General features: G+C 56.6%; 22 non-coding genes and 1 pseudogene across 22 annotated transcripts; all 23 read left to right on the plus strand.

Moving 5' to 3' along the window:
• The first annotated feature begins 562 nt into the window (after positions 1–562).
• On the plus strand, positions 563–680 carry LOC136964692 (U5 spliceosomal RNA). Its single transcript, XR_010879147.1, has one exon. It is a non-coding gene; the product is annotated as a U5 spliceosomal RNA (small nuclear RNA).
• A 1,330-nt stretch (positions 681–2,010) lies between these two features.
• LOC136964724 (U2 spliceosomal RNA) lies at positions 2,011–2,201 on the plus strand. Its single transcript, XR_010879177.1, has one exon. It is a non-coding gene; the product is annotated as a U2 spliceosomal RNA (small nuclear RNA).
• Positions 2,202–2,960: 759 nt separating this feature from the next.
• On the plus strand, positions 2,961–3,078 carry LOC136964693 (U5 spliceosomal RNA). Its single transcript, XR_010879148.1, has one exon. It is a non-coding gene; the product is annotated as a U5 spliceosomal RNA (small nuclear RNA).
• A 406-nt stretch (positions 3,079–3,484) lies between these two features.
• LOC136964736 (U2 spliceosomal RNA) lies at positions 3,485–3,675 on the plus strand. The gene has a single exon (XR_010879188.1). It is a non-coding gene; the product is annotated as a U2 spliceosomal RNA (small nuclear RNA).
• A 749-nt stretch (positions 3,676–4,424) lies between these two features.
• LOC136964694 (U5 spliceosomal RNA) lies at positions 4,425–4,542 on the plus strand. Its single transcript, XR_010879149.1, has one exon. It is a non-coding gene; the product is annotated as a U5 spliceosomal RNA (small nuclear RNA).
• Positions 4,543–4,948: 406 nt separating this feature from the next.
• LOC136964748 (U2 spliceosomal RNA) lies at positions 4,949–5,139 on the plus strand. The gene has a single exon (XR_010879199.1). It is a non-coding gene; the product is annotated as a U2 spliceosomal RNA (small nuclear RNA).
• A 479-nt stretch (positions 5,140–5,618) lies between these two features.
• LOC136964695 (U5 spliceosomal RNA) lies at positions 5,619–5,736 on the plus strand. The gene has a single exon (XR_010879150.1). It is a non-coding gene; the product is annotated as a U5 spliceosomal RNA (small nuclear RNA).
• A 406-nt stretch (positions 5,737–6,142) lies between these two features.
• LOC136964759 (U2 spliceosomal RNA) lies at positions 6,143–6,333 on the plus strand. Its single transcript, XR_010879210.1, has one exon. It is a non-coding gene; the product is annotated as a U2 spliceosomal RNA (small nuclear RNA).
• A 748-nt stretch (positions 6,334–7,081) lies between these two features.
• LOC136964696 (U5 spliceosomal RNA) lies at positions 7,082–7,199 on the plus strand. Its single transcript, XR_010879151.1, has one exon. It is a non-coding gene; the product is annotated as a U5 spliceosomal RNA (small nuclear RNA).
• A 406-nt stretch (positions 7,200–7,605) lies between these two features.
• On the plus strand, positions 7,606–7,796 carry LOC136964770 (U2 spliceosomal RNA). Its single transcript, XR_010879221.1, has one exon. It is a non-coding gene; the product is annotated as a U2 spliceosomal RNA (small nuclear RNA).
• A 753-nt stretch (positions 7,797–8,549) lies between these two features.
• Positions 8,550–8,667, plus strand: LOC136964697 (U5 spliceosomal RNA). Its single transcript, XR_010879152.1, has one exon. It is a non-coding gene; the product is annotated as a U5 spliceosomal RNA (small nuclear RNA).
• A 362-nt stretch (positions 8,668–9,029) lies between these two features.
• LOC136964781 (U2 spliceosomal RNA) lies at positions 9,030–9,220 on the plus strand. The gene has a single exon (XR_010879230.1). It is a non-coding gene; the product is annotated as a U2 spliceosomal RNA (small nuclear RNA).
• Positions 9,221–9,972: 752 nt separating this feature from the next.
• LOC136964698 (U5 spliceosomal RNA) lies at positions 9,973–10,090 on the plus strand. Its single transcript, XR_010879153.1, has one exon. It is a non-coding gene; the product is annotated as a U5 spliceosomal RNA (small nuclear RNA).
• A 406-nt stretch (positions 10,091–10,496) lies between these two features.
• On the plus strand, positions 10,497–10,687 carry LOC136964782 (U2 spliceosomal RNA). The gene has a single exon (XR_010879231.1). It is a non-coding gene; the product is annotated as a U2 spliceosomal RNA (small nuclear RNA).
• A 755-nt stretch (positions 10,688–11,442) lies between these two features.
• Positions 11,443–11,562, plus strand: LOC136964775 (U5 spliceosomal RNA; annotated as a pseudogene).
• A 362-nt stretch (positions 11,563–11,924) lies between these two features.
• Positions 11,925–12,115, plus strand: LOC136964783 (U2 spliceosomal RNA). The gene has a single exon (XR_010879232.1). It is a non-coding gene; the product is annotated as a U2 spliceosomal RNA (small nuclear RNA).
• A 754-nt stretch (positions 12,116–12,869) lies between these two features.
• On the plus strand, positions 12,870–12,987 carry LOC136964701 (U5 spliceosomal RNA). The gene has a single exon (XR_010879155.1). It is a non-coding gene; the product is annotated as a U5 spliceosomal RNA (small nuclear RNA).
• A 362-nt stretch (positions 12,988–13,349) lies between these two features.
• LOC136964784 (U2 spliceosomal RNA) lies at positions 13,350–13,540 on the plus strand. The gene has a single exon (XR_010879233.1). It is a non-coding gene; the product is annotated as a U2 spliceosomal RNA (small nuclear RNA).
• Positions 13,541–14,294: 754 nt separating this feature from the next.
• LOC136964702 (U5 spliceosomal RNA) lies at positions 14,295–14,412 on the plus strand. The gene has a single exon (XR_010879156.1). It is a non-coding gene; the product is annotated as a U5 spliceosomal RNA (small nuclear RNA).
• A 406-nt stretch (positions 14,413–14,818) lies between these two features.
• Positions 14,819–15,009, plus strand: LOC136964786 (U2 spliceosomal RNA). The gene has a single exon (XR_010879235.1). It is a non-coding gene; the product is annotated as a U2 spliceosomal RNA (small nuclear RNA).
• Positions 15,010–15,763: 754 nt separating this feature from the next.
• On the plus strand, positions 15,764–15,881 carry LOC136964703 (U5 spliceosomal RNA). Its single transcript, XR_010879157.1, has one exon. It is a non-coding gene; the product is annotated as a U5 spliceosomal RNA (small nuclear RNA).
• A 405-nt stretch (positions 15,882–16,286) lies between these two features.
• Positions 16,287–16,478, plus strand: LOC136964607 (U2 spliceosomal RNA). The gene has a single exon (XR_010879101.1). It is a non-coding gene; the product is annotated as a U2 spliceosomal RNA (small nuclear RNA).
• Positions 16,479–17,237: 759 nt separating this feature from the next.
• Positions 17,238–17,355, plus strand: LOC136964704 (U5 spliceosomal RNA). The gene has a single exon (XR_010879158.1). It is a non-coding gene; the product is annotated as a U5 spliceosomal RNA (small nuclear RNA).
• The last annotated feature ends 131 nt before the right edge of the window (positions 17,356–17,486 follow it).

The following is a 17,486-nucleotide window of genomic DNA, read 5'->3' on the forward strand; positions in this document are numbered from 1 at the left end:
ACAAAGCGGAACAAGCGATCCCTACCAAAAAAACGGGGTGAAAAGGGGGTGTGGGCGGAGCCCTGTCGGCCGGTGGCGTTTTCCCGCCCTTTTAGATATAAAAAAAAAAAAAAAAAAAAAAAAAAAAAGGGAGTGACTGAGTGAGTGAGTGACTGAGTGAGTGAGTGAGTGACAGAGAGAGAGAGAGAGAGAGAGAGAGAGAGAGAGAGAGAGAGAGAGAGAGAGAGAGAGAGAGCTGGCTGACATTCAGCGGGGCCGAGGTGAAAAACTGGAAGGCAATCGGAATGAGTTTTTTCTCGCCGTGTCAGTCGACACCAACACGGAGTGGACTGGCTGGAAGGCGCATACGATAAACGCGTACGGATCTTAATGGAGAAAAAGCCATCAATGAAATGGAGAAAGTGCGGTAAGGAAAAGCCAAGCGGGCGGGCCGAGCCCCTCTGCGGCCCGTGGCGTTTCCGCGCCTTTTTTTTCCCGAGAAGGATGCGGTTCGCCCCCGCGGACGGGTGAGTCAGGGCCAACGGAGGGGTTGGGGGTAGGCCGTTTGGGTCGTTTCAAATCGACGCTCTGGTTCCCCTTCAGCACGCACAAGCCTTTCGCCTTTTACTAAAGACTTCCGTGGAGGGGAGCGCCGACGAGTGGAACGTGGTATTTTTGGGAGGCTTTGCCCGAGGGAGGGCAGAGCCTGATGGACGTGTGACAAAAGCAGGGTGAGGTTGGCTTTGGGGTTAGGTGCGTGCCTGCGGGTAAGGCAGGTTTTGTCTTTGCTTCTTCTGTAGCTGTTTCAATTCTGTTGCCTTTTGGCCTGGGCTTTCCGCTTCCGTCCCTGCTTGTCCTGCGGCTTTTGGCCTGGGCTTTCCGCTTCCGTCCCTGCTTGTCCTGCGGCTTTTGGCCTGGGCTTTCCGCTTCCGTCCCTGCTTGTCCTGCGGCTTTTGGCCTGGGCTTTCCGCTTCCGTCCCTGCTTGTCCTGCGGCTTTTGGCCTGGGCTTTCCGCTTCCGTCCCTGCTTGTCCTGCGGCTTTTGGCCTGGGCTTTCCGCTTCCGTCCCTGCTTGTCCTGCGGCTTTTGGCCTGGGCTTTCCGCTTCCGTCCCTGCTTGTCCTGCGGCTTTTGGCCTGGGCTTTCCGCTTCCGTCCCTGCTTGTCCTGCGGCTTTTGGCCTGGGCTTTCCGCTTCCGTCCCTGCTTGTCCTGCGGCTTTTGGCCTGGGCTTTCCGCTTCCGTCCCTGCTTGTCCTGCGGCTTTTGGCCTGGGCTTTCCGCTTCCGTCCCTGCTTGTCCTGCGGCTTTTGGCCTGGGCTTTCCGCTTCCGTCCCTGCTTGTCCTGCGGCTTTTGGCCTGGGCTTTCCGCTTCCGTCCCTGCTTGTCCTGCGGCTTTTGGCCTGGGCTTTCCGCTTCCGTCCCTGCTTGTCCTGCGGCTTTTGGCCTGGGCTTTCCGCTTCCGTCCCTGCTTGTCCTGCGGCTTTTGGCCTGGGCTTTCCGCTTCCGTCCCTGCTTGTCCTGCGGCTTTTGGCCTGGGCTTTCCGCTTCCGTCCCTGCTTGTCCTGCGGCTTTTGGCCTGGGCTTTCCGCTTCCGTCCCTGCTTGTCCTGCGGCTTTTGGCCTGGGCTTTCCGCTTCCGTCCCTGCTTGTCCTGCGGCTTTTGGCCTGGGCTTTCCGCTTCCGTCCCTGCTTGTCCTGCGGCTTTTGGCCTGGGCTTTCCGCTTCCGTCCCTGCTTGTCCTGCGGCTTTTGGCCTGGGCTTTCCGCTTCCGTCCCTGCTTGTCCTGCGGCTTTTGGCCTGGGCTTTCCGCTTCCGTCCCTGCTTGTCCTGCGGCTTTTGGCCTGGGCTTTCCGCTTCCGTCCCTGCTTGTCCTGCGGCTTTTGGCCTGGGCTTTCCGCTTCCGTCCCTGCTTGTCCTGCGGCTTTTGGCCTGGGCTTTCCGCTTCCGTGGTTTCGGCCGTTCTCGGTGTGGTGACCGAGCGGCCCAGGTGGTGCACGGAGGGTCCGCGCGCCGGGGGCGTCCGATAATGCGGTCATCGCTTCTCGGCCTTTTGGCTAAGATCAAGTGTAGTATCTGTTCTTATCAGTTTAATATCTGATATGTCCTCCATGCGAGGACAACATATTAAACGGATTTTTGCAACAGGGAGTCGGAACAGGGGCTCGCTCCGTCCGCTCCGCGCATCGCCCCGGTATTGCAGCGTCTCCGGGAAGGGTGCAATCTTTCTAAGCGTGTCAAAGAGAAAAGCTAGTGAGGGAGGGAGGGAGGGAGGGAGGGAGGGAGGGAAGGAGGGAATGTCTGAATGAGTGAGGTTTGGGGGAGAGGGGTTTAGGTTAGGGCTAGGGTTTTTGGGGTGAGGGTCAAAAAACTCTCAAAAGGGGGGGGCCCCCCAACAAAGCGGAACAAGCGATCCCTACCAAAAAAACGGGGTGAAAAGGGGGTGTGGGCGGAGCCCTGTCGGCCGGTGGCGTTTTCCCGCCCTTTTAGATATAAAAAAAAAACAAAAAAAAAAAAAAAAAAGGGAGTGACTGAGTGAGTGAGTGACTGAGTGAGTGAGTGAGTGACAGAGAGAGAGAGAGAGAGAGAGAGAGAGAGAGAGAGAGAGAGAGAGAGAGAGAGAGAGAGAGAGAGAGAGAGCTGGCTGACATTCAGCGGGGCCGAGGTGAAAAACTGGAAGGCAATCGGAATGAGTTTTTTCTCGCCGTGTCAGTCGACACCAACACGGAGTGGACTGGCTGGAAGGCGCATACGATAAACGCGTACGGATCTTAATGGAGAAAAAGCCATCAATGAAATGGAGAAAGTGCGGTAAGGAAAAGCCAAGCGGGCGGGCCGAGCCCCTCTGCGGCCCGTGGCGTTTCCGCGCCTTTTTTTTCCCGAGAAGGATGCGGTTCGCCCCGGTTCTCCCCGGTTCGCCCCCGCGGACGGGTGAGTCAGGGCCAACGGAGGGGTTGGGGGTAGGCCGTTTGGGTCGTTTCAAATCGACGCTCTGGTTCCCCTTCAGCACGCACAAGCCTTTCGCCTTTTACTAAAGACTTCCGTGGAGGGGAGCGCCGACGAGTGGAACGTGGTATTTTTGGGAGGCTTTGCCCGAGGGAGGGCAGAGCCTGATGGACGTGTGACAAAAGCAGGGTGAGGTTGGCTTTGGGGTTAGGTGCGTGCCTGCGGGTAAGGCAGGTTTTGTCTTTGCTTCTTCTGTAGCTGTTTCAATTCTGTTGCCTTTTGGCCTGGGCTTTCCGCTTCCGTCCCTGCTTGTCCTGCGGCTTTTGGCCTGGGCTTTCCGCTTCCGTCCCTGCTTGTCCTGCGGCTTTTGGCCTGGGCTTTCCGCTTCCGTCCCTGCTTGTCCTGCGGCTTTTGGCCTGGGCTTTCCGCTTCCGTCCCTGCTTGTCCTGCGGCTTTTGGCCTGGGCTTTCCGCTTCCGTGGTTTCGGCCGTTCTCGGTGTGGTGACCGAGCGGCCCAGGTGGTGCACGGAGGGTCCGCGCGCCGGGGGCGTCCGATAATGCGGTCATCGCTTCTCGGCCTTTTGGCTAAGATCAAGTGTAGTATCTGTTCTTATCAGTTTAATATCTGATATGTCCTCCATGCGAGGACAACATATTAAACGGATTTTTGCAACAGGGAGTCGGAACAGGGGCTCGCTCCGTCCGCTCCGCGCATCGCCCCGGTATTGCAGCGTCTCCGGGAAGGGTGCAATCTTTCTAAGCGTGTCAAAGAGAAAAGCTAGTGAGGGAGGGAGGGAGGGAGGGAGGGAGGGAGGGAAGGAGGGAATGTCTGAATGAGTGAGGTTTGGGGGAGAGGGGTTTAGGTTAGGGCTAGGGTTTTTGGGGTGAGGGTCAAAAAACTCTCAAAAGGGGGGGGCCCCCCAACAAAGCGGAACAAGCGATCCCTACCAAAAAAACGGGGTGAAAAGGGGGTGTGGGCGGAGCCCTGTCGGCCGGTGGCGTTTTCCCGCCCTTTTAGATATAAAAAAAAAACAAAAAAAAAAAAAAAAAAAGGGAGTGACTGAGTGAGTGAGTGACTGAGTGAGTGAGTGAGTGAGTGACAGAGAGAGAGAGAGAGAGAGAGAGAGAGAGAGAGAGAGAGAGAGAGAGAGAGAGGAGCTGGCTGACATTCAGCGGGGCCGAGGTGAAAAACTGGAAGGCAATCGGAATGAGTTTTTTCTCGCCGTGTCAGTCGACACCAACACGGAGTGGACTGGCTGGAAGGCGCATACGATAAACGCGTACGGATCTTAATGGAGAAAAAGCCATCAATGAAATGGAGAAAGTGCGGTAAGGAAAAGCCAAGCGGGCGGGCCGAGCCCCTCTGCGGCCCGTGGCGTTTCCGCGCCTTTTTTTTCCCGAGAAGGATGCGGTTCGCCCCGGTTCTCCCCGGTTCGCCCCCGCGGACGGGTGAGTCAGGGCCAACGGAGGGGTTGGGGGTAGGCCGTTTGGGTCGTTTCAAATCGACGCTCTGGTTCCCCTTCAGCACGCACAAGCCTTTCGCCTTTTACTAAAGACTTCCGTGGAGGGGAGCGCCGACGAGTGGAACGTGGTATTTTTGGGAGGCTTTGCCCGAGGGAGGGCAGAGCCTGATGGACGTGTGACAAAAGCAGGGTGAGGTTGGCTTTGGGGTTAGGTGCGTGCCTGCGGGTAAGGCAGGTTTTGTCTTTGCTTCTTCTGTAGCTGTTTCAATTCTGTTGCCTTTTGGCCTGGGCTTTCCGCTTCCGTCCCTGCTTGTCCTGCGGCTTTTGGCCTGGGCTTTCCGCTTCCGTCCCTGCTTGTCCTGCGGCTTTTGGCCTGGGCTTTCCGCTTCCGTCCCTGCTTGTCCTGCGGCTTTTGGCCTGGGCTTTCCGCTTCCGTCCCTGCTTGTCCTGCGGCTTTTGGCCTGGGCTTTCCGCTTCCGTGGTTTCGGCCGTTCTCGGTGTGGTGACCGAGCGGCCCAGGTGGTGCACGGAGGGTCCGCGCGCCGGGGGCGTCCGATAATGCGGTCATCGCTTCTCGGCCTTTTGGCTAAGATCAAGTGTAGTATCTGTTCTTATCAGTTTAATATCTGATATGTCCTCCATGCGAGGACAACATATTAAACGGATTTTTGCAACAGGGAGTCGGAACAGGGGCTCGCTCCGTCCGCTCCGCGCATCGCCCCGGTATTGCAGCGTCTCCGGGAAGGGTGCAATCTTTCTAAGCGTGTCAAAGAGAAAAGCTAGTGACTGAGTGAGTGAGTGACTGAGTGAGTGAGTGAGTGAGTGACAGAGAGAGAGAGAGAGAGAGAGAGAGAGAGAGAGAGAGAGAGAGAGAGAGAGAGAGAGAGAGCTGGCTGACATTCAGCGGGGCCGAGGTGAAAAACTGGAAGGCAATCGGAATGAGTTTTTTCTCGCCGTGTCAGTCGACACCAACACGGAGTGGACTGGCTGGAAGGCGCATACGATAAACGCGTACGGATCTTAATGGAGAAAAAGCCATCAATGAAATGGAGAAAGTGCGGTAAGGAAAAGCCAAGCGGGCGGGCCGAGCCCCTCTGCGGCCCGTGGCGTTTCCGCGCCTTTTTTTTCCCGAGAAGGATGCGGTTCGCCCCGGTTCTCCCCGGTTCGCCCCCGCGGACGGGTGAGTCAGGGCCAACGGAGGGGTTGGGGGTAGGCCGTTTGGGTCGTTTCAAATCGACGCTCTGGTTCCCCTTCAGCACGCACAAGCCTTTCGCCTTTTACTAAAGACTTCCGTGGAGGGGAGCGCCGACGAGTGGAACGTGGTATTTTTGGGAGGCTTTGCCCGAGGGAGGGCAGAGCCTGATGGACGTGTGACAAAAGCAGGGTGAGGTTGGCTTTGGGGTTAGGTGCGTGCCTGCGGGTAAGGCAGGTTTTGTCTTTGCTTCTTCTGTAGCTGTTTCAATTCTGTTGCCTTTTGGCCTGGGCTTTCCGCTTCCGTCCCTGCTTGTCCTGCGGCTTTTGGCCTGGGCTTTCCGCTTCCGTCCCTGCTTGTCCTGCGGCTTTTGGCCTGGGCTTTCCGCTTCCGTCCCTGCTTGTCCTGCGGCTTTTGGCCTGGGCTTTCCGCTTCCGTCCCTGCTTGTCCTGCGGCTTTTGGCCTGGGCTTTCCGCTTCCGTGGTTTCGGCCGTTCTCGGTGTGGTGACCGAGCGGCCCAGGTGGTGCACGGAGGGTCCGCGCGCCGGGGGCGTCCGATAATGCGGTCATCGCTTCTCGGCCTTTTGGCTAAGATCAAGTGTAGTATCTGTTCTTATCAGTTTAATATCTGATATGTCCTCCATGCGAGGACAACATATTAAACGGATTTTTGCAACAGGGAGTCGGAACAGGGGCTCGCTCCGTCCGCTCCGCGCATCGCCCCGGTATTGCAGCGTCTCCGGGAAGGGTGCAATCTTTCTAAGCGTGTCAAAGAGAAAAGCTAGTGAGGGAGGGAGGGAGGGAGGGAGGGAGGGAGGGAAGGAGGGAATGTCTGAATGAGTGAGGTTTGGGGGAGAGGGGTTTAGGTTAGGGCTAGGGTTTTTGGGGTGAGGGTCAAAAAACTCTCAAAAGGGGGGGGCCCCCCAACAAAGCGGAACAAGCGATCCCTACCAAAAAAACGGGGTGAAAAGGGGGTGTGGGCGGAGCCCTGTCGGCCGGTGGCGTTTTCCCGCCCTTTTAGATATAAAAAAAAAACAAAAAAAAAAAAAAAAAAAGGGAGTGACTGAGTGAGTGAGTGACTGAGTGAGTGAGTGAGTGAGTGACAGAGAGAGAGAGAGAGAGAGAGAGAGAGAGAGAGAGAGAGAGAGAGAGAGAGAGAGCTGGCTGACATTCAGCGGGGCCGAGGTGAAAAACTGGAAGGCAATCGGAATGAGTTTTTTCTCGCCGTGTCAGTCGACACCAACACGGAGTGGACTGGCTGGAAGGCGCATACGATAAACGCGTACGGATCTTAATGGAGAAAAAGCCATCAATGAAATGGAGAAAGTGCGGTAAGGAAAAGCCAAGCGGGCGGGCCGAGCCCCTCTGCGGCCCGTGGCGTTTCCGCGCCTTTTTTTTCCCGAGAAGGATGCGGTTCGCCCCGGTTCTCCCCGGTTCGCCCCCGCGGACGGGTGAGTCAGGGCCAACGGAGGGGTTGGGGGTAGGCCGTTTGGGTCGTTTCAAATCGACGCTCTGGTTCCCCTTCAGCACGCACAAGCCTTTCGCCTTTTACTAAAGACTTCCGTGGAGGGGAGCGCCGACGAGTGGAACGTGGTATTTTTGGGAGGCTTTGCCCGAGGGAGGGCAGAGCCTGATGGACGTGTGACAAAAGCAGGGTGAGGTTGGCTTTGGGGTTAGGTGCGTGCCTGCGGGTAAGGCAGGTTTTGTCTTTGCTTCTTCTGTAGCTGTTTCAATTCTGTTGCCTTTTGGCCTGGGCTTTCCGCTTCCGTCCCTGCTTGTCCTGCGGCTTTTGGCCTGGGCTTTCCGCTTCCGTCCCTGCTTGTCCTGCGGCTTTTGGCCTGGGCTTTCCGCTTCCGTCCCTGCTTGTCCTGCGGCTTTTGGCCTGGGCTTTCCGCTTCCGTCCCTGCTTGTCCTGCGGCTTTTGGCCTGGGCTTTCCGCTTCCGTGGTTTCGGCCGTTCTCGGTGTGGTGACCGAGCGGCCCAGGTGGTGCACGGAGGGTCCGCGCGCCGGGGGCGTCCGATAATGCGGTCATCGCTTCTCGGCCTTTTGGCTAAGATCAAGTGTAGTATCTGTTCTTATCAGTTTAATATCTGATATGTCCTCCATGCGAGGACAACATATTAAACGGATTTTTGCAACAGGGAGTCGGAACAGGGGCTCGCTCCGTCCGCTCCGCGCATCGCCCCGGTATTGCAGCGTCTCCGGGAAGGGTGCAATCTTTCTAAGCGTGTCAAAGAGAAAAGCTAGTGAGGGAGGGAGGGAGGGAGGGAGGGAGGGAGGGAAGGAGGGAATGTCTGAATGAGTGAGGTTTGGGGGAGAGGGGTTTAGGTTAGGGCTAGGGTTTTTGGGGTGAGGGTCAAAAAACTCTCAAAAGGGGGGGGCCCCCCAACAAAGCGGAACAAGCGATCCCTACCAAAAAAACGGGGTGAAAAGGGGGTGTGGGCGGAGCCCTGTCGGCCGGTGGCGTTTTCCCGCCCTTTTAGATATAAAAAAAAAAAAAAAAAAAAAAAAAAAAAGGGAGTGACTGAGTGAGTGAGTGACTGAGTGAGTGAGTGAGTGAGTGACAGAGAGAGAGAGAGAGAGAGAGAGAGAGAGAGAGAGAGAGAGAGAGAGAGAGAGAGAGAGAGCTGGCTGACATTCAGCGGGGCCGAGGTGAAAAACTGGAAGGCAATCGGAATGAGTTTTTTCTCGCCGTGTCAGTCGACACCAACACGGAGTGGACTGGCTGGAAGGCGCATACGATAAACGCGTACGGATCTTAATGGAGAAAAAGCCATCAATGAAATGGAGAAAGTGCGGTAAGGAAAAGCCAAGCGGGCGGGCCGAGCCCCTCTGCGGCCCGTGGCGTTTCCGCGCCTTTTTTTTCCCGAGAAGGATGCGGTTCGCCCCGGTTCTCCCCGGTTCGCCCCCGCGGACGGGTGAGTCAGGGCCAACGGAGGGGTTGGGGGTAGGCCGTTTGGGTCGTTTCAAATCGACGCTCTGGTTCCCCTTCAGCACGCACAAGCCTTTCGCCTTTTACTAAAGACTTCCGTGGAGGGGAGCGCCGACGAGTGGAACGTGGTATTTTTGGGAGGCTTTGCCCGAGGGAGGGCAGAGCCTGATGGACGTGTGACAAAAGCAGGGTGAGGTTGGCTTTGGGGTTAGGTGCGTGCCTGCGGGTAAGGCAGGTTTTGTCTTTGCTTCTTCTGTAGCTGTTTCAATTCTGTTGCCTTTTGGCCTGGGCTTTCCGCTTCCGTCCCTGCTTGTCCTGCGGCTTTTGGCCTGGGCTTTCCGCTTCCGTCCCTGCTTGTCCTGCGGCTTTTGGCCTGGGCTTTCCGCTTCCGTCCCTGCTTGTCCTGCGGCTTTTGGCCTGGGCTTTCCGCTTCCGTGGTTTCGGCCGTTCTCGGTGTGGTGACCGAGCGGCCCAGGTGGTGCACGGAGGGTCCGCGCGCCGGGGGCGTCCGATAATGCGGTCATCGCTTCTCGGCCTTTTGGCTAAGATCAAGTGTAGTATCTGTTCTTATCAGTTTAATATCTGATATGTCCTCCATGCGAGGACAACATATTAAACGGATTTTTGCAACAGGGAGTCGGAACAGGGGCTCGCTCCGTCCGCTCCGCGCATCGCCCCGGTATTGCAGCGTCTCCGGGAAGGGTGCAATCTTTCTAAGCGTGTCAAAGAGAAAAGCTAGTGAGGGAGGGAGGGAGGGAGGGAGGGAGGGAGGGAAGGAGGGAATGTCTGAATGAGTGAGGTTTGGGGGAGAGGGGTTTAGGTTAGGGCTAGGGTTTTTGGGGTGAGGGTCAAAAAACTCTCAAAAGGGGGGGGCCCCCCAACAAAGCGGAACAAGCGATCCCTACCAAAAAAACGGGGTGAAAAGGGGGTGTGGGCGGAGCCCTGTCGGCCGGTGGCGTTTTCCCGCCCTTTTAGATATAAAAAAAAAACAAAAAAAAAAAAAAAAAAAGGGAGTGACTGAGTGAGTGAGTGACTGAGTGAGTGAGTGAGTGAGTGACAGAGAGAGAGAGAGAGAGAGAGAGAGAGAGAGAGAGAGAGAGAGAGAGAGAGAGAGAGAGCTGGCTGACATTCAGCGGGGCCGAGGTGAAAAACTGGAAGGCAATCGGAATGAGTTTTTTCTCGCCGTGTCAGTCGACACCAACACGGAGTGGACTGGCTGGAAGGCGCATACGATAAACGCGTACGGATCTTAATGGAGAAAAAGCCATCAATGAAATGGAGAAAGTGCGGTAAGGAAAAGCCAAGCGGGCGGGCCGAGCCCCTCTGCGGCCCGTGGCGTTTCCGCGCCTTTTTTTTCCCGAGAAGGATGCGGTTCGCCCCGGTTCTCCCCGGTTCGCCCCCGCGGACGGGTGAGTCAGGGCCAACGGAGGGGTTGGGGGTAGGCCGTTTGGGTCGTTTCAAATCGACGCTCTGGTTCCCCTTCAGCACGCACAAGCCTTTCGCCTTTTACTAAAGACTTCCGTGGAGGGGAGCGCCGACGAGTGGAACGTGGTATTTTTGGGAGGCTTTGCCCGAGGGAGGGCAGAGCCTGATGGACGTGTGACAAAAGCAGGGTGAGGTTGGCTTTGGGGTTAGGTGCGTGCCTGCGGGTAAGGCAGGTTTTGTCTTTGCTTCTTCTGTAGCTGTTTCAATTCTGTTGCCTTTTGGCCTGGGCTTTCCGCTTCCGTCCCTGCTTGTCCTGCGGCTTTTGGCCTGGGCTTTCCGCTTCCGTCCCTGCTTGTCCTGCGGCTTTTGGCCTGGGCTTTCCGCTTCCGTCCCTGCTTGTCCTGCGGCTTTTGGCCTGGGCTTTCCGCTTCCGTCCCTGCTTGTCCTGCGGCTTTTGGCCTGGGCTTTCCGCTTCCGTGGTTTCGGCCGTTCTCGGTGTGGTGACCGAGCGGCCCAGGTGGTGCACGGAGGGTCCGCGCGCCGGGGGCGTCCGATAATGCGGTCATCGCTTCTCGGCCTTTTGGCTAAGATCAAGTGTAGTATCTGTTCTTATCAGTTTAATATCTGATATGTCCTCCATGCGAGGACAACATATTAAACGGATTTTTGCAACAGGGAGTCGGAACAGGGGCTCGCTCCGTCCGCTCCGCGCATCGCCCCGGTATTGCAGCGTCTCCGGGAAGGGTGCAATCTTTCTAAGCGTGTCAAAGAGAAAAGCTAGTGAGGGAGGGAGGGAGGGAGGGAGGGAGGGAGGGAGGGAAGGAGGGAATGTCTGAATGAGTGAGGTTTGGGGGAGAGGGGTTTAGGTTAGGGCTAGGGTTTTTGGGGTGAGGGTCAAAAAACTCTCAAAAGGGGGGGGCCCCCCAACAAAGCGGAACAAGCGATCCCTACCAAAAAAACGGGGTGAAAAGGGGGTGTGGGCGGAGCCCTGTCGGCCGGTGGCGTTTTCCCGCCCTTTTAGATATAAAAAAAAAAAAAAAAAAAAAAAAAAAAAGGGAGTGACTGAGTGAGTGAGTGACTGAGTGAGTGAGTGAGTGAGTGACAGAGAGAGAGAGAGAGAGAGAGAGAGAGAGAGAGAGAGAGAGAGAGAGAGAGAGAGAGAGCTGGCTGACATTCAGCGGGGCCGAGGTGAAAAACTGGAAGGCAATCGGAATGAGTTTTTTCTCGCCGTGTCAGTCGACACCAACACGGAGTGGACTGGCTGGAAGGCGCATACGATAAACGCGTACGGATCTTAATGGAGAAAAAGCCATCAATGAAATGGAGAAAGTGCGGTAAGGAAAAGCCAAGCGGGCGGGCCGAGCCCCTCTGCGGCCCGTGGCGTTTCCGCGCCTTTTTTTTCCCGAGAAGGATGCGGTTCGCCCCGGTTCTCCCCGGTTCGCCCCCGCGGACGGGTGAGTCAGGGCCAACGGAGGGGTTGGGGGTAGGCCGTTTGGGTCGTTTCAAATCGACGCTCTGGTTCCCCTTCAGCACGCACAAGCCTTTCGCCTTTTATACTAAAGACTTCCGTGGAGGGGAGCGCCGACGAGTGGAACGTGGTATTTTTGGGAGGCTTTGCCCGAGGGAGGGCAGAGCCTGATGGACGTGTGACAAAAGCAGGGTGAGGTTGGCTTTGGGGTTAGGTGCGTGCCTGCGGGTAAGGCAGGTTTTGTCTTTGCTTCTTCTGTAGCTGTTTCAATTCTGTTGCCTTTTGGCCTGGGCTTTCCGCTTCCGTCCCTGCTTGTCCTGCGGCTTTTGGCCTGGGCTTTCCGCTTCCGTCCCTGCTTGTCCTGCGGCTTTTGGCCTGGGCTTTCCGCTTCCGTCCCTGCTTGTCCTGCGGCTTTTGGCCTGGGCTTTCCGCTTCCGTGGTTTCGGCCGTTCTCGGTGTGGTGACCGAGCGGCCCAGGTGGTGCACGGAGGGTCCGCGCGCCGGGGGCGTCCGATAATGCGGTCATCGCTTCTCGGCCTTTTGGCTAAGATCAAGTGTAGTATCTGTTCTTATCAGTTTAATATCTGATATGTCCTCCATGCGAGGACAACATATTAAACGGATTTTTGCAACAGGGAGTCGGAACAGGGGCTCGCTCCGTCCGCTCCGCGCATCGCCCCGGTATTGCAGCGTCTCCGGGAAGGGTGCAATCTTTCTAAGCGTGTCAAAGAGAAAAGCTAGTGAGGGAGGGAGGGAGGGAGGGAGGGAGGGAGGGAAGGAGGGAATGTCTGAATGAGTGAGGTTTGGGGGAGAGGGGTTTAGGTTAGGGCTAGGGTTTTTGGGGTGAGGGTCAAAAAACTCTCAAAAGGGGGGGGCCCCCCAACAAAGCGGAACAAGCGATCCCTACCAAAAAAACGGGGTGAAAAGGGGGTGTGGGCGGAGCCCTGTCGGCCGGTGGCGTTTTCCCGCCCTTTTAGATATAAAAAAAAAACAAAAAAAAAAAAAAAAAAAGGGAGTGACTGAGTGAGTGAGTGACTGAGTGAGTGAGTGAGTGAGTGACAGAGAGAGAGAGAGAGAGAGAGAGAGAGAGAGAGAGAGAGAGAGAGAGAGAGAGAGAGAGAGCTGGCTGACATTCAGCGGGGCCGAGGTGAAAAACTGGAAGGCAATCGGAATGAGTTTTTTCTCGCCGTGTCAGTCGACACCAACACGGAGTGGACTGGCTGGAAGGCGCATACGATAAACGCGTACGGATCTTAATGGAGAAAAAGCCATCAATGAAATGGAGAAAGTGCGGTAAGGAAAAGCCAAGCGGGCGGGCCGAGCCCCTCTGCGGCCCGTGGCGTTTCCGCGCCTTTTTTTTCCCGAGAAGGATGCGGTTCGCCCCGGTTCTCCCCGGTTCGCCCCCGCGGACGGGTGAGTCAGGGCCAACGGAGGGGTTGGGGGTAGGCCGTTTGGGTCGTTTCAAATCGACGCTCTGGTTCCCCTTCAGCACGCACAAGCCTTTCGCCTTTTACTAAAGACTTCCGTGGAGGGGAGCGCCGACGAGTGGAACGTGGTATTTTTGGGAGGCTTTGCCCGAGGGAGGGCAGAGCCTGATGGACGTGTGACAAAAGCAGGGTGAGGTTGGCTTTGGGGTTAGGTGCGTGCCTGCGGGTAAGGCAGGTTTTGTCTTTGCTTCTTCTGTAGCTGTTTCAATTCTGTTGCCTTTTGGCCTGGGCTTTCCGCTTCCGTCCCTGCTTGTCCTGCGGCTTTTGGCCTGGGCTTTCCGCTTCCGTCCCTGCTTGTCCTGCGGCTTTTGGCCTGGGCTTTCCGCTTCCGTCCCTGCTTGTCCTGCGGCTTTTGGCCTGGGCTTTCCGCTTCCGTGGTTTCGGCCGTTCTCGGTGTGGTGACCGAGCGGCCCAGGTGGTGCACGGAGGGTCCGCGCGCCGGGGGCGTCCGATAATGCGGTCATCGCTTCTCGGCCTTTTGGCTAAGATCAAGTGTAGTATCTGTTCTTATCAGTTTAATATCTGATATGTCCTCCATGCGAGGACAACATATTAAACGGATTTTTGCAACAGGGAGTCGGAACAGGGGCTCGCTCCGTCCGCTCCGCGCATCGCCCCGGTATTGCAGCGTCTCCGGGAAGGGTGCAATCTTTCTAAGCGTGTCAAAGAGAAAAGCTAGTGAGGGAGGGAGGGAGGGAGGGAGGGAGGGAGGGAAGGAGGGAATGTCTGAATGAGTGAGGTTTGGGGGAGAGGGGTTTAGGTTAGGGCTAGGGTTTTTGGGGTGAGGGTCAAAAAACTCTCAAAAGGGGGGGGCCCCCCAACAAAGCGGAACAAGCGATCCCTACCAAAAAAACGGGGTGAAAAGGGGGTGTGGGCGGAGCCCTGTCGGCCGGTGGCGTTTTCCCGCCCTTTTAGATATAAAAAAAAAACAAAAAAAAAAAAAAAAAAAGGGAGTGACTGAGTGAGTGAGTGACTGAGTGAGTGAGTGAGTGAGTGACAGAGAGAGAGAGAGAGAGAGAGAGAGAGAGAGAGAGAGAGAGAGAGAGAGAGAGAGAGAGAGCTGGCTGACATTCAGCGGGGCCGAGGTGAAAAACTGGAAGGCAATCGGAATGAGTTTTTTCTCGCCGTGTCAGTCGACACCAACACGGAGTGGACTGGCTGGAAGGCGCATACGATAAACGCGTACGGATCTTAATGGAGAAAAAGCCATCAATGAAATGGAGAAAGTGCGGTAAGGAAAAGCCAAGCGGGCGGGCCGAGCCCCTCTGCGGCCCGTGGCGTTTCCGCGCCTTTTTTTTCCCGAGAAGGATGCGGTTCGCCCCGGTTCTCCCCGGTTCGCCCCCGCGGACGGGTGAGTCAGGGCCAACGGAGGGGTTGGGGGTAGGCCGTTTGGGTCGTTTCAAATCGACGCTCTGGTTCCCCTTCAGCACGCACAAGCCTTTCGCCTTTTACTAAAGACTTCCGTGGAGGGGAGCGCCGACGAGTGGAACGTGGTATTTTTGGGAGGCTTTGCCCGAGGGAGGGCAGAGCCTGATGGACGTGTGACAAAAGCAGGGTGAGGTTGGCTTTGGGGTTAGGTGCGTGCCTGCGGGTAAGGCAGGTTTTGTCTTTGCTTCTTCTGTAGCTGTTTCAATTCTGTTGCCTTTTGGCCTGGGCTTTCCGCTTCCGTCCCTGCTTGTCCTGCGGCTTTTGGCCTGGGCTTTCCGCTTCCGTCCCTGCTTGTCCTGCGGCTTTTGGCCTGGGCTTTCCGCTTCCGTCCCTGCTTGTCCTGCGGCTTTTGGCCTGGGCTTTCCGCTTCCGTCCCTGCTTGTCCTGCGGCTTTTGGCCTGGGCTTTCCGCTTCCGTGGTTTCGGCCGTTCTCGGTGTGGTGACCGAGCGGCCCAGGTGGTGCACGGAGGGTCCGCGCGCCGGGGGCGTCCGATAATGCGGTCATCGCTTCTCGGCCTTTTGGCTAAGATCAAGTGTAGTATCTGTTCTTATCAGTTTAATATCTGATATGTCCTCCATGCGAGGACAACATATTAAACGGATTTTTGCAACAGGGAGTCGGAACAGGGGCTCGCTCCGTCCGCTCCGCGCATCGCCCCGGTATTGCAGCGTCTCCGGGAAGGGTGCAATCTTTCTAAGCGTGTCAAAGAGAAAAGCTAGTGAGGGAGGGAGGGAGGGAGGGAGGGAGGGAGGGAAGGAGGGAATGTCTGAATGAGTGAGGTTTGGGGGGAGAGGGGTTTAGGTTAGGGCTAGGGTTTTTGGGGTGAGGGTCAAAAAACTCTCAAAAGGGTGGGGGCCCCCCAACAAAGCGGAACAAGCGATCCCTACCAAAAAAACGGGGTGAAAAGGGGGTGTGGGCGGAGCCCTGTCGGCCGGTGGCGTTTTCCCGCCCTTTTAGATATAAAAAAAAAACAAAAAAAAAAAAAAAAAAAGGGAGTGACTGAGTGAGTGAGTGACTGAGTGAGTGAGTGAGTGACAGAGAGAGAGAGAGAGAGAGAGAGAGAGAGGAGAGAGAGAGAGAGAGAGAGAGAGAGAGAGAGCTGGCTGACATTCAGCGGGGGCCGAGGTGAAAAACTGGAAGGCAATCGGAATGAGTTTTTTCTCGCCGTGTCAGTCGACACCAACACGGAGTGGACTGGCTGGAAGGCGCATACGATAAACGCGTACGGATCTTAATGGAGAAAAAGCCATCAATGAAATGGAGAAAGTGCGGTAAGGAAAAGCCAAGCGGGCGGGGCCGAGCCCCTCTGCGGCCCGTGGCGTTTCCGCGCCTTTTTTTTCCCGAGAAGGATGCGGTTCGCCCCGGTTCTCCCCGGTTCGCCCCCGCGACGGGTGAGTCAGGGCCAACGGAGGGGTTGGGGGTAGGCCGTTTGGGTCGTTTCAAATCGACGCTCTGGTTCCCCTTCAGCACGCACAAGCCTTTCGCCTTTTACTAAAGACTTCCGTGGAGGGGAGCGCCGACGAGTGGAACGTGGTATTTTTGGGAGGCTTTGCCCGAGGGAGGGCAGAGCCTGATGGACGTGTGACAAAAGCAGGGTGAGGTTGGCTTTGGGGTTAGGTGCGTGCCTGCGGGTAAGGCAGGTTTTGTCTTTGCTTCTTCTGTAGCTGTTTCAATTCTGTTGCCTTTTGGCCTGGGCTTTCCGCTTCCGTCCCTGCTTGTCCTGCGGCTTTTGGCCTGGGCTTTCCGCTTCCGTCCCTGCTTGTCCTGCGGCTTTTGGCCTGGGCTTTCCGCTTCCGTCCCTGCTTGTCCTGCGGCTTTTGGCCTGGGCTTTCGCTTCCGTCCCTGCTTGTCCTGCGGCTTTTGGCCTGGGCTTTCCGCTTCCGTGGTTTCGGCCGTTCTCGGTGTGGTGACCGAGCGGCCCAGGTGGTGCACGGAGGGTCCGCGCGCCGGGGGCGTCCGATAATGCGGTCATCGCTTCTCGGCCTTTTGGCTAAGATCAAGTGTAGTATCTGTTCTTATCAGTTTAATATCTGATATGTCCTCCATGCGAGGACAACATATTAAACGGATTTTTGCAACAGGGAGTCGGAACAGGGGCTCGCTCCGTCCGCTCCGCGCATCGCCCCGGTATTGCAAGCGTCTCCGGGAAGGGTGCAATCTTTCTAAGCGTGTCAAAGAGAAAAGCTAGTGAGGGAGGGAGGGAGGGAGGGAGGGAGGGAGGGAAGGAGGGAATGTCTGAATGAGTGAGGTTTGGGGGAGAGGGGTTTAGGTTAGGGCTAGGGTTTTTGGGGTGAGGGTCAAAAAACTCTCAAAAGGGGGGGGCGGCCCCCCAACAAAGCGGAACAAGCGATCCCTACCAAAAAAACGGGGTGAAAAGGGGGTGTGGGCGGAGCCCTGTCGGCCGGTGGCGTTTTCCCCGCCCTTTTAGATATAAAAAAAAAAACAAAAAAAAAAAAAAAAAAGGAGTGACTGAGTGAGTGAGTGACTGAGTGAGTGAGTGAGTGACAGAGAGAGAGAGAGAGAGAGGAGAGAGAGAGAGAGAGAGAGAGAGAGAGAGAGAGAGAGAGAGAGCTGGCTGACATTCAGCGGGGCCGAGGTGAAAAAACTGGAAGGCAATCGGATGAGTTTTTTTCTCGCCGTGTCAGTCGACACCAACACGGAGTGGACTGGCTGGAAGGCGCATACGATAAACGCGTACGGATCTTAATGGAGAAAAAGCCATCAATGAAATGGAGAAAGTGCGGTAAGGAAAAGCCAAGCGGGGCGGGCCGAGCCCCTCTGCGGCCCGTGGCGTTTCCGCGCCTTTTTTTTCCCGAGAAGGATGCGGTTCGCCCCGGTTCTCCCCGGTTCGCCCCCGCGGACGGGGTGAGTCAGGGCCAACGGAGGGGTTGGGGGTAGGCCGTTTGGGTCGTTTCAAATCGACGCTCTGGTTCCCCTTCAGCACGCACAAGCCTTTCGCCTTTTACTAAAGACTTCCGTGGAGGGGAGCGCCGACGAGTGGAACGTGGTATTTTTGGGAGGCTTTGCCCGAGGGAGGGCAGAGCCTGATGGACGTGTGACAAAAAGCAGGGTGAGGTTGGCTTTGGGGTTAGGTGCGTGCCTGCGGGTAAGGCAGGTTTTGTCTTTGCTTCTTCTGTAGCTGTTTCAATTCTGTTGCCTTTTGGCCTGGG

Source organism: Osmerus mordax, chromosome 20, assembly GCF_038355195.1.
Source record: "Osmerus mordax isolate fOsmMor3 chromosome 20, fOsmMor3.pri, whole genome shotgun sequence".
NCBI classification, from domain to species: domain Eukaryota; kingdom Metazoa; phylum Chordata; class Actinopteri; order Osmeriformes; family Osmeridae; genus Osmerus; species Osmerus mordax.